General features: G+C 47.9%; 1 protein-coding gene across 1 annotated transcript in view; it reads left to right on the top strand.

The window, feature by feature from the left end:
* The window catches only part of LOC135388067 (uncharacterized), a 107,976-nt gene that overhangs the window by 34,413 nt on the left and 61,182 nt on the right, over window positions 1–12,381 (top strand). The window lies entirely within an intron of this gene.

A 12,381-nucleotide genomic window follows, 5' to 3' on the forward strand; every position in this document is an offset into this window, starting at 1 on the left:
CGGGGTACTTGGTGTTTTAACAAATATCTCTATGTTGCCGTGTGCAGCGACAAACGAACTGAAGTTCGAAAAGAACAGTTGAGAGGAGTCTCAGACATGTACGGTTATAAAAAGGACACCGTTTAATTTTCAACGCGCATAGCTGTGTCATAAGGTAGTAGTATGGTTGTGAAACATCAAAGATTCAGCGTTGTAGCGTGTGGTCCTTGTTGCCGTTTGGCTGAAGAGTATTCTCCAGTGATCATCTTGGCCGCTAGGCCGCAGGAGCACAACAATGCGGAACAAGAATGGTGCAAACATTTCGTCAGGTCAGCTTCTTAACACATCCTATCTAGACAGTTACAGCACTGAATGGCACAAATATTGGAGGTCATACTTCATCGTCCACTTTACGATGTGCGTACGTAGACGCCGCGAAGCCTTTTTTCGTCTTCACCAAAAATGTCCCAGGAACACCGCGGGAGCTGATTGATTGATTTACAGAAAAAATAAAATGGAGATTTTGACTTCAATAGTATATGAGGCCAGCAACTCCACATCACTTGCACCAGATACATTGGTGGAAAACTCCTGGAATGATGATGAGGAGGAGGAGGAGGGTGATAATGATGGCGATGATGGAGGGAGCTGGTGAGCAGCAGACGGGTAGTTTACGTTGACGGCGTATAGTTTAACAGCTGGTTGCTTGTAAGCTCAGCGCAACAAGTTACAATACGTGACAGAACGCTTAATATTGTTAATTAGCTAGCAAAATTGAGGTAAAATAGGGTTCCTCAGTACTAGCTCCCTCTGCATATATACACAGAGGGAGCTAGTATTCAGGCACGCTAAGGTAACACGGCTCGGGGCGACGCCTAGTGTGCAAGCGATCCCCAATTCGTCAAGCAACAGTGATCTATGTTCCCGACTGACTTGCTGGGGCTAATGGCTACGTAGCCGACACGTAGCCAACTTGCAATGTAGTTTTTCGCCGTACGCTTGACAAGCAATGCGCAGTTGGTGATCACTTCGACAAAGTATTGCCCGAAATTTATAATTTTGATTTTCTAAAAAAATTAATGTAAAAAATAAACAGAGGGCTCAGTTTATCGAATGGATACTGAAAATTGCGCATCTACTGCTTTGCGTTACCTTTAACCGTCTTCTCTGGAGAGCGGAAGTAAGAACGCTTCGCGTATATATAGTTGCAAGGACGCTTGTCACTTTCCCAGCGGAGAGAAAGCTATATGACATACAATGTGCTAGGTCGACTAAGAACCTTGCAAAAGTTTTCCTGGACCTTCTACCGGACTACTCACATTGTGCTAATACTCGAAGATACAATATTAATCTAAAATATTTCCCTGGACAGTATAGAGAGCGCGATGAACTAAACTGCGCACAATGTTACCCCACCCCGAAGAACAGTGGCAACGGCACACACCATCGCCGTTATACTTTGAACCGGATTGTACGCCGCTCTCATTTTCATGTTGTCCACATGGCAAAAGAAAGTCATTTATATTTCGCCTTCTGTACTCACAAATGACTGCCAAACAACATCGTTGAACAACCTAATGGATATTGCGCGTGCAATGAATTTCTTCATTAAAATAGGGTTAGCAAACCAGAACGAACGGCGTCCGCACGTATGACAACACTTAACACGTGAACAGCATGCGCGGGTAATTTCTCCGGACGAACTTCTCGCAGGGTGAAAAATGTCCGCACGAATTACCCGGATCACTTTCCAGTGGGAGCCAATTAACGAGTTGATTCCGCTCGCAAAAATAAAAAATGAACAAACACCAAATGGAAATGTGGGTGACCTTCTTGTTGGAAAGCGGCACCAAAGGGTTAGCCGCTGCGAAGATAAATGGCTTCCGATAAAAGCGATATGCCATACCCTGATTATGATGGGCTTCCATTTCGCCTCTGGTATGTTTTCGTATAGACGATATACCGTCCCTCCGTCTGCAATTATTGATGCGAAGTAGCCTATGCTGGTGGGAGAGCGAAGTTCGGCTGCGAAGGAGACTTCTGGGTGCAACATTTGGGCGAGGTGCTTCTGCTGCATGCTACCGGAGTCGTCTGCTATACTCCTGTCGTCTGCTTCGACGACGTCTGGATGGAGCCTGTTTCGTATGCAGATTGTGTGCGTCGCGAAAGCGAAACGGATTCGGATTCCAGATGAACATTAGGGGATCATTAAGGATGATGACTTCACTTGGCATGCCAATTACCAGTTTCGCGTACAATCTTCGAACTTAAAAGAACACCGCCAGCAGCAAAACAAGAAGTCTTCCGGTCAGTGCTTCCACAACTGACCTTAGCCCCGTACTTCGTTAAAACGGCCACGCCGGCCGAGAGGTCCCAGTAAAGACTTCCATCTGTCAAGTATATCTGTTCGCTTCATTTTTCCCACTTCTTTTTCGCGCAGTTTGTGTGACATGTAGTCGAGCCACGCTCAAGCGTGGACTAGGGCTCTCCCTGTTTGTAAACAAATGACGTCATAGTGTTCGACAGCGCCACCAATTTGGTAGACTTGAACTACGCTCGAAGCTAGAGGCGAACAAGGTCGCGCTCGAAAGCTAGGGGTCTTGAGGGGATTACGATGGTCCCTGAAAGGAACGCGACCTTCGGTCCTACTTTTCTTTCAATACGAGGCAGCGAACAAGTGGCCATTCGTGGAACCCAGCCCTCCCCTTTCGATTTGTTTCGGTTTCAGTCTGTCTACCAACGTCATGATGATGTTTCTCGGGTAGAGGTCTATTACGAAGCTAGATTCTATGTAACAGCCCATTCCTAATTCCTGGGAAGCTCGAAAGCTATTATGTCTGCACCGTTTCATTTTACCTTATTTTACACGATAAATATGGCACAATGCGATCATGTGTCTACATCATCACAACGTCATCGTGATGGCAGGTGATGACAACCTGGGGCGCGTTGTTGGCATCGCCTGAGGATCGCAGCATCGTAACGCCATCCGAGCTCGTGCAGTGAGCGGCGTTACGGTGCTGCGATCTTCAGGCGATGCCAACGCTACGACGACAAGTCCCTTCCCAGTGTCGAACGAGATCTGCGGTCTCGTTCAATCACCCTTCGTGAACGGCGTCTATCGGTGCATGACGCGCACATGTGACACTCCGCAATGTCTGTCACCACATTAGATCCAACCGAAACTAGTGCGCATCTGAAAGCCAGCACATCAACACCAACAATGACGCTTTATTTCCAGTTCAACTCTTCGTCTGACGGCTGAATACGTGACCTGAAATGTGTGCCAAGAAAGAAGGGCAAATTGCACGCGTATAAAAGAAAGTGTTGTCAAATCGTCCTCCTGTTCTGCATGAAGTGGCAGCGAAATAGTCGTTCGTTCGGCTCCACTGCTCCAGTCGCGCGTGCCACATGTGACCGTCGTATGCCTTCTGTTTGAGCGCGTCTTGCCTTCTGGTCCTTCTCAGGGGAAGAGGTCTGCTCACCTGTTCTTGCTCCGCCGCAACCGCTCCCAATCTGCCGTTGGGTCATGATATAAACCAGAGATGTTGCGCAAGATGTTTCCTCGAGAAATCCCACCACGAAGTTTCAGCTGGCTATCGCTGTCGTGAACATTTTAAATGAGTGTGACGCGTTAGTGCACAGTATTGCGGTTCAAATTTTTGAGATTTCATAAGTGCAGAAGAGTAACGTTACGTGGAAATAATGTCGGTGTGACGGAACATTCAGCGGACTGTCGCCATGGCTTATGTTCTGTCATACACTCTCTATTCGAAGTCGACATGTGGGTTTCTCTTCGATCTGCCACTACCAGAGTGAAGGGTTCTCCGCTTTTCTACGGGAACGAATTTTGCACGACCTGTTCTACCCCTGCACACACACACACACACACACACACACATAAATGGGATGATGATGTGGTGGGTCATTCACCGCCGTTATGGCCGTACACTGCCCCATTGCGCTTGTGGAAGGGATGAGAAAGTGACGATGATGGAAAGGTGTCCTCTTAGAGTTCGTCCATTAATCCAGTGCTTAAGAGGAACTCAGCCACAACTCGTAGGCCTTGCATCAGATGTGAGGGGTCCGACCATGGCCCAAGAATTTTGGCTAAGTCGAACTGGCGTTGATCGACGCGTTGGAGAGCAGTTTCCGTGAGGGCGCACTCGCGCTCGTATACTGTCCGCAGACCAGGAGGACGTGATGGAGGTCACCGCGCACACCACACGTGGAACCTCCTGCACAAACTTTAACGGAGACAATGCGACACTGATGTCTGGTGCAGCGCACAGTGAGTTGCACCACGGTGTAGATGCTATGTGGATCAGGCGTCGAACTGCGTGCAACCCTCGTATGATTTGGAAAGATGATAAACGACCCGCAAGACTACATGTCCTGCCGTGTCCCGAGGAAAATCTCTCCATTTTGAAGTCGCATTAATTCCACGTGTCGATAGACATCCAGCCAACCGTGACGCCTGCTGTAGGCTCCGTTGAAGGCTCAATATTTAAGCGGATTAAGAGATTGACGTCGCCACTTGGCTATGTAAAAGAAAGAACCTCAGTAAAAACAAAAAAGAAAAACGAGCAACCAACCCGTAGTGCTGGTTCAGCCTATATGTATACTTTTTACGCACGTATCCTGTACATTCCAGAAACGAGTATAAACGGACGCAACACCCGTTCACCCGTAGTTCACCGTCTCAATCCGATACATTACCCTGTCGATCCCGACTTCCAGTCCGCGCCCAGTCAGGTGCGAAAATGCGACCGGCCGAACGCATTACCGAAGAGTAGTCCACTGGACGTGTCCAGCAGAGCGTCCACTAATACTTCCTTAAATGGTCGATAACGCGATAAAGGGCCATTTTCCTGTCCAGTCGATCACGGGGCCTCAGCTGGCGCGTACATACAGACGCCCCAGCGAGGCATGGCGACAGTCGGGGGAGGGGGCAGGGGGATATCAGCCGATGACAAACCGGCCCCCGTATAACGTGCTATGAGGACATTCCAGAGCGCGCCAAATCATCTGCGATACGGAATGGCGTCCCGCCATTTGACCCGGCGCGCCTCTCCGGGCTTTTGATAACGCCTTAAACGGACCTGACAGCTTGTCCCATCGTCTTGTAGCAGGACATCACCTGCAGCACGTAATGCTTATGTTCATTTGGGGCAGACGGTGGCTTGTACCTGGTCGATGCTAAATGGACGTGGTCCGCACAGGTCTTGCCGCTGCATAAAGTCTGACTGAAGTCTGACGACTGTTTGTGCGGAAGATAAAAGCGTTTATCACATATATTTATCTGTAGTTCAGGCCACAGATAAATATATGTGATGGTTATGGAAATCTGTAAGGTAACGTGACTATGATTCCGTGGTCAACCCTTTCTCTCGTGCTAATTCCAGTCTGTGGTGAGAAGCACAATATTGTCACACGCAGGTAATACCGCGTATATGCAGGCAAGGGAAACACCCGGTGACTTCATCATTCAAGAGAACATTCTGGTCGCCTTTTTTTTTAATTCCGTGTTAGCGCCGCGAAGCAACTGTCGCTATGAGTGGGTACAGATGTGGACAGATGGAGAGAGGACAGCAGGAAGGAGTGGGGGATAAGGGGGGTTAGTATGCGTCCTGGGCCGACTTCAGGGGGAACTGTGCCGACATTTGCCCGGAAAGTCTTCGGAAAACCCAGGGAAAACCTCAGACAACACAGCCGGTGGTAGGATACGAACCCACCACCTCCGAGTCTCCATCACGTCCTTGTGGTCGTCTTTAATGGAAGATGAAAAACAACTGTCTCCTCTGAAATAGCCGGCCCTTCTAACAATGGTTGACACTAAACGCTTGAAATCCATTCACAGAAGATAAAATGCTACAGAGGGCCTGCTTATTTTTTGTAGAACAAAAGTAGAAAAAAACAAAAACAAAAACGAAATAAAACGCGATGCCCTTTGCCTGTCTAATTTACAAAACTTCCTTCAACACAGTTCTTGCTCACGAGGAGACATATTTGACCACAGGGCCTGGTCCGGTCCCTCCATGCACGTGCATGCAGGCCACGTCCTCTGACTGACCTCTTCACCACTAATGTCTGGTCGTGGTTTTACGTCTGCATACCTGGTCCAATTAGCATTCCAACGGCCGCAGGATCCGATGTTTCTGTCGGGTCCCCCGACGGGACGACAACGGCCGTGAAGATAGGAACAGATTACGGTTCGTTACCTTCTCAGTTCTCTCGTCCAGTATATCGTCGGCATCAAGTAATTGCTGTCTCTTCTGTCAACGTGCTTTTTCGTTCTTTGAAATGACGCCACGGCTAAGGTTATCGGTTGGATTGGTTCGATGGAAGACAAAGTAACCACTAAGGTTATTAGATTTGACGATGCCATGCTTTTGCTTTGAGTTTGCGCCGTTAAAAGATACCGCGCAAGACAGCAGACAGACAGTTTACGTTGGATGCGTAGGTCAACGGTTTGTTGCTTGTGAACCTGGCATACTAAGTTATGCACGTGACATGGCACAAAATTTTTAATTTTCTAGCAAAATTGCGCAAAACCGTGCCGTGTATTAATATGGAGTCCGGCCAGACCTGCACATACATACCTGAAGCACCACCCACTTTTTGAGGTATCTAGCTAATCACAGGTTGAAATACGGTTGCCTATTGTTGCAGGCCATCCAGTACTTATATTTCACCCTTATTTACCGGGTGCTACCATTTTGGAGAAGCTAGATTGATTCGGATTGAGACGAATATCATTGGTGACAGACCAAAACGACGTATTTTGCGCCAACTTTTATCAACGCCATCTTCATGGAGAGAGGCATGTTGGGAAGACTCAGGACTGCAGAAATGGTTGCTGGCAGAAGTGGTTGGCCGGTAGAGCGACAGAACCGCTTCTTCGTAACAGACGGCTGTCGGTATGAACTTTTAATCACGTAACGTCAGTAAATGGAATCAAAAATGCCCAAAGATGTATGCATGTATAAATAAAATTGAATGATATAATGCAAACTCTTACGCGTCAGTGGAATTTTTCGTGCTATTTTCTTGAGATCGCGGTCTTCACTAGGCATAACTGTAGCGACGAAACGTGTCATTTTCGCGTAAATAATGATGGCGGAGCGAAAGCTGAAGCCGATTTTGCAGCAAGTTATAAGAGGGCGTATACGCACAGAATAAAATTAGAGTAGTTTATGAAACAATTTTGTTACGAAATATCCGCTTCGCCACTCCAAGCACCATCCTCCATTTTGAAGAAATTGTGGTGTCATTACGGACCCCGTGGAAAACAGCAACCAATGAAATGCGTCCAAGTTTGATTGACAGGTCGAGCCTCTTTTTTATAGGCTCCTCCAAATGGCCAGACTCCCTTTTAATACACTGCACTGCGGTAAAATGACTCGGGCGACGTTTGGTGGGAAATAATCCCCAGTACGTCAAGCAACACTGATACATGTGCAGGAAAATGATTTACGGCTCCTGATGACTACGTAGCCGACACGTAGATGACCTTTCAGACCCAGGGTTATGCACATGCAATGTAGTTTCGTCGCCGCACTTGACAAGCAAGGCGAAGTTTGTGGAAACTTGGGCACATACAGTGTTGCTCGTAGGATTCAAATTTCATTTTCGAAAAACTATGAGTGCAATTGGGACGAAAATTGGGACCTAGCGAGGACTCAGGCTTTCGAACAGATAACTTTATCTGAGAAAATACTCCAAAAGCCGGGTGATGAAGACATACTGTAAAACCTTTACTGCTCCGACTTGCACAACAATTAAAACAACACTACAGTAGACGTTTCGCCGCCTATCCAGGCAGCATCCTCAGTACAAATGCGCAAACCAAGGGGCACATCACTCACTTATCAAAGAGGGCGGCGTACACATCCGGCAGAGGGCCACGGTTTTTGTTGCACAACAACAACAACAACAAATAAGTTAATGACAATGAATGGGGAAATTCGCCACTTGAGGTGCGGCCCACTACCCCAAGGCACAATGGGGCAGGATGTGATGTGTCCTGATGATGAGGTGATGAACGATGCTAAATAGGGATAGTCACTGGAGTCAGTATGACATCAGAACGGTAGGCAAAACCACAGCACACAAAAATACTACACACACAGCACACAGGTACGCAGGCAGATCATAGGGTAGACAGGAGACCAGTGTCCCGCAGAAAAATCTTGAAATACTCAAGAACTTGACGATGGTCAGTCTGGTTAGACCCAGGGCCGAGAATGGTTGCCAATGTGAGTGGTGCGGCCGTGATCGACTGCAGGCGACACTGTAGAGCTGCTCTTTGGGAGGTGTATAGATGGCAGTCGAGGAGCACATGCTTGGTGTCCGCCAAAACAGCACAACGAGAGCAGAGCATCGAGTCAGAGCGGCCGATCAGATGCTTGAAATGGGGGGTGAATGCAACCCCAAGACGAAGCCTGTGTATCAGCGACGCAAAATGGCGAGGCACACGAGAAGGCATGGTGAAGCCAAAGTCAGGGTCCACTTCACGCATCAGAACTCTTGATGGAACGTCTCGAGACCATTGCGCATGTGCGAGAGGCCTCACCACATCATTTAGGAAGGTTCGCCTGTCGCCTTTGGGGAGGGTAATCCGCACGCTTGATCGGGAATGATACGCAGCTGCTGCAGCCTCGTCAGCCTCTTCATTGCCGCGGATGCCGCAGTGGGCAGGAACCCACTGGAAGTAGATAGAGTGCCCGCTGATCTCAAGACGGCTTAGTTCTTCCAGTATGTCCACCACCACAGGCGCAAGTGATCCACGAATACCCATGTTCGCTATACACTGGAGAGCTGCCTTGGAGTCGCAGTATATCACCCAGCTGCTGATAGCGGCTGATGCAATGTGCTTGAGGAAGAACAAAATGGCATGCAACTCTGCAGACGTAGATGAGGTGCGGTGCGAGAGACGGTATGCGTGGCACGACGACATAGTCGGGATTGTAAAGGCAGCAGTGGAGCCGTGTAAGTTGGTCGACCCATCTGTGAATACTGCAGTGTGCGAAGGATAACGGCACTGCATCATGTCTAACGCAAGTTGTTTCAACACGGGTGCTGCAACGTGATCCCTCTTGCTCTTGAGCCCAGGGATGGTAATGGAGATCGAAGGTATCGAAAAGACCCACGGAGGGGACCTGGGGACGACTGCGCTTCCGACAAAAGCCGGTAGCAAAGGCTTTACAGCAGCGATGCAGTGAGAAATGTTGCTCTGCCTCCGCCTGTTGAGCTTCGAAACCAAGGGGTGACGACGGTGTTCCGCTACGAGACGTAGATAATGGCGCACAGTTTCTCTGAGACGTAAGACCTCTACTGGCAGCTCGCGGGCCTCTGCCACCACCATGCGCGTTTCAGCGGCGCGGGGTACACCGAGGCAGATCCTCAAGCTTCTGGCCAACATACACCGAAGTCTCTGTTCAGATGTTCTTGAGATGCCATGTAAGACCGGGAGGCTGTAGAGAATCGTTCCCCGAACCACGCACGCTGACTCCGCATGTCTGATAAACCACGATTCCAACAACTTCCGCGGGCCCCATCTTATCTCCCGTGCCAAGGTTTCCGCGTTATCAAAATCAAATACATGTTCAGTGGCTCAACAGTGATCAACCAACTCGGTTTTCAATCGCGTGGCATTCGTAGCATTGGCCACATCACTTTTAGGCTCTTTCAAACGTGTTATTCGTTTCCTGCCTGTCTCACCGATGTAGATCCTATCACAACCCCCGCATTGGATTTTGTACACAACACCGCTTTGTTCATGCGGTGCGGTGCGATCTTTAGGTTTTCCAAAAGTGGCGGCCAAAGTACATATCGGTTTGAAAACCGTTCTTACACCTAGTGGGCGTAAAGCCCTACGAATCGCATACGACACACTTTGAACAAAAGGGATGCACACCACAGATTTGACATTGTCGGTCCTAGTTACCCTATCTTTGACACGTCGTCTTGTGTTGCTAAGGAAAGTACCTGGATAGCCCCGTTTCCGCAGAGAGGTAGCTATGTTAGTTAACTCCTGTAACCGTACATACTCATTAGACGACAGCGCGTCACATCGGGACAAAAGGGTATGCGCCACAGCTTGTTTGTGTTCAAATGGGTGGTGTGAATAAAAAGATAACAGACCCCCACTGTCGCAGGGTTTGCGGTAAACAGAAGTCCCAAGGAAGCCCTCTCGGTCCCGTCTCACCAACACATCCAGAAAAGGGAGTGAGCCGTCACTTTCCGTTTCACAAGTAAACTGAACAGCGGGGTGTACACTGTTCAGAGCCTGGTGGAACGCATACAAGCTACTCCTTTCCAGCACAACAAACGTATCGTCAACATACCTACAATACATCTTCACCGTAAAGAGAAACGCCATCACCTCATTCTCCACATGCTCCATTACTATGTTGGCGACAGTTACCGACACTGGGCTTCCCATAGGGCAGCCCTCAACCTGATGGTACACAACACCAGCAAAGGTAAAAAACGTCTGCTTTAGACAAAATCTAAGTAAAACCATGATATCATTGACCAGTAATGACGTGCGATTTTCTAGCGTACAATCTTCTTTCAAACGTTTCTCAATGATGCTTAAAGCCAACACAACGGGAACGTTCGTAAACAACGAAACCACATCAAAGGAAACCATTAACTCGTCGTCCCTCAACTGAAGTGCACGGACACGGGAAACAAAGTCCCTAGAGTTCTTAACTGCAAACACATTATCAGCCACAAGAGGCTTTAAAAGTTCTACCAAAAACTACCATTTGTACTGAGGATGCTGCCTGGATAGGCGGCGAAACGTCTACTGCAGTGTTGTTTTAATTGTTGTGCAAGTCGGAGCAGTAAAGGTTTTACAGTATAACTTTATCTGAGCCGCAAAGCTGTTGATCTGGCCAACAGATTAGCGGCTACTCCAATCAGCTCCATCGCGCCAAAGCACGTGACCCTCTCACGTGGAATGCGTGTGTAGTTTTGTTTTCGGTTCATTTGCGTAGTGAAATTCGGGAATTTATATCTCAAGGTACGTTCGCTTATCAGGGTGTTTAATAAGGACGTTGTGTTTGAATAATGACTGGCTCCAATTCTGCTATCTCGTATATTCCAGAAAACATCTAATTAATAAGCGAATTAATGAATTTTAGCTAATTAGTCGTTCAGTAGTTGCATACACTGTCATACAAGATGTCCCCTTGGCCATAGAACACACATGTGAATGGTGTAACAGTTTTTGTTAAAAAATCTGTGCCGAATTTTAAAAAACAGTAGAATAAGAAAGATACCCAGACGAGCTCTGATGCCTCGCGGACTCAGTTCCACGTTACGTCCATTCCCAGGAGCAAAACCATGCACCGACAAGGAAAGTATAATCGACCCCTCCAATCCAATACCTCAAACATATGTCAATAACTTTCATCATCTCATCCCGGTGACCTAGATATTCCTTCAAGGCCAATCGTTCCTGGAACCACATTCCAACTGATCCGGTCAATGAGGTGCCACCCCTGTTTAGTTGTCAAAGATTATATGGTCATGCGTCGAAAAGACTTTCGCTTTTCGCAGCCTAATGTACGTCTAGAATTTCGTCCTGATTGCAGCGGCCGCCGTTTCTTGCGCCAAAATAAATTGGAATTCCGTTAGAACGCAATTGGAAAATAGCTTTCAAAATCCCACACGTCGTTGAGCACCGATATGTGACCCAATTTTTGGGATGCTGTCGGAGAACTCAGTTCGACTGACCGCTTCTGCGAACCTTCAGGACGTGCGTTTGCCATTCTTTTGAAACGGTGTGGCATGTTAGCAGGAAAAGGAGGTCATCACGTTTATTTCAATTTTATTCTTCGGGCGGATCGTTCGAAGATAGGTGGGTGTTGTGAATGACGCGCAAGTGTTTCCGCAAGACCTCCCGCTCGGACGTGATTGGGCGATCTTACTTTCGGTTCGTTTTCAAAGACGGGACGCGACGATACGTCTACAGTTGTACATCTTGTTGGTGATGTTGTCTGATGAAGCCGGACATGCGTGCCGTGTAGGACATGTCTGTCCTCACACTGCGTCAGAAATGCTAGTGACGTAAGCAGATGTCAAGTTCCCGGTTGTCTGCGGCAAGTATGTCGCGGCTTGATGCTGGCGAAGAAGAGATGTTTGTGTGTCTTTGGGTCATTTCTACGTATTATATGTCTTTGTGTGCCAATTCGGTACGTCTGTGCCATAAATCCTAAAGTTGGTAGGAATTCCAAGGAAGTGGCTTACGAACTGTATTCCTAATAATTGAACCCGTGGGTGCAACAAGGGATGAGTCGACTTATCCCCTTTTTAGTATTTTTGTTGCTGCGACGTACCGGTATGTACTACTGGTATGTACTAGAGTATGTACTACTGGTACTACCAGTA

This window comes from Ornithodoros turicata, chromosome 3, assembly GCF_037126465.1.
Source record: "Ornithodoros turicata isolate Travis chromosome 3, ASM3712646v1, whole genome shotgun sequence".
NCBI lineage: Eukaryota > Metazoa > Arthropoda > Arachnida > Ixodida > Argasidae > Ornithodoros > Ornithodoros turicata.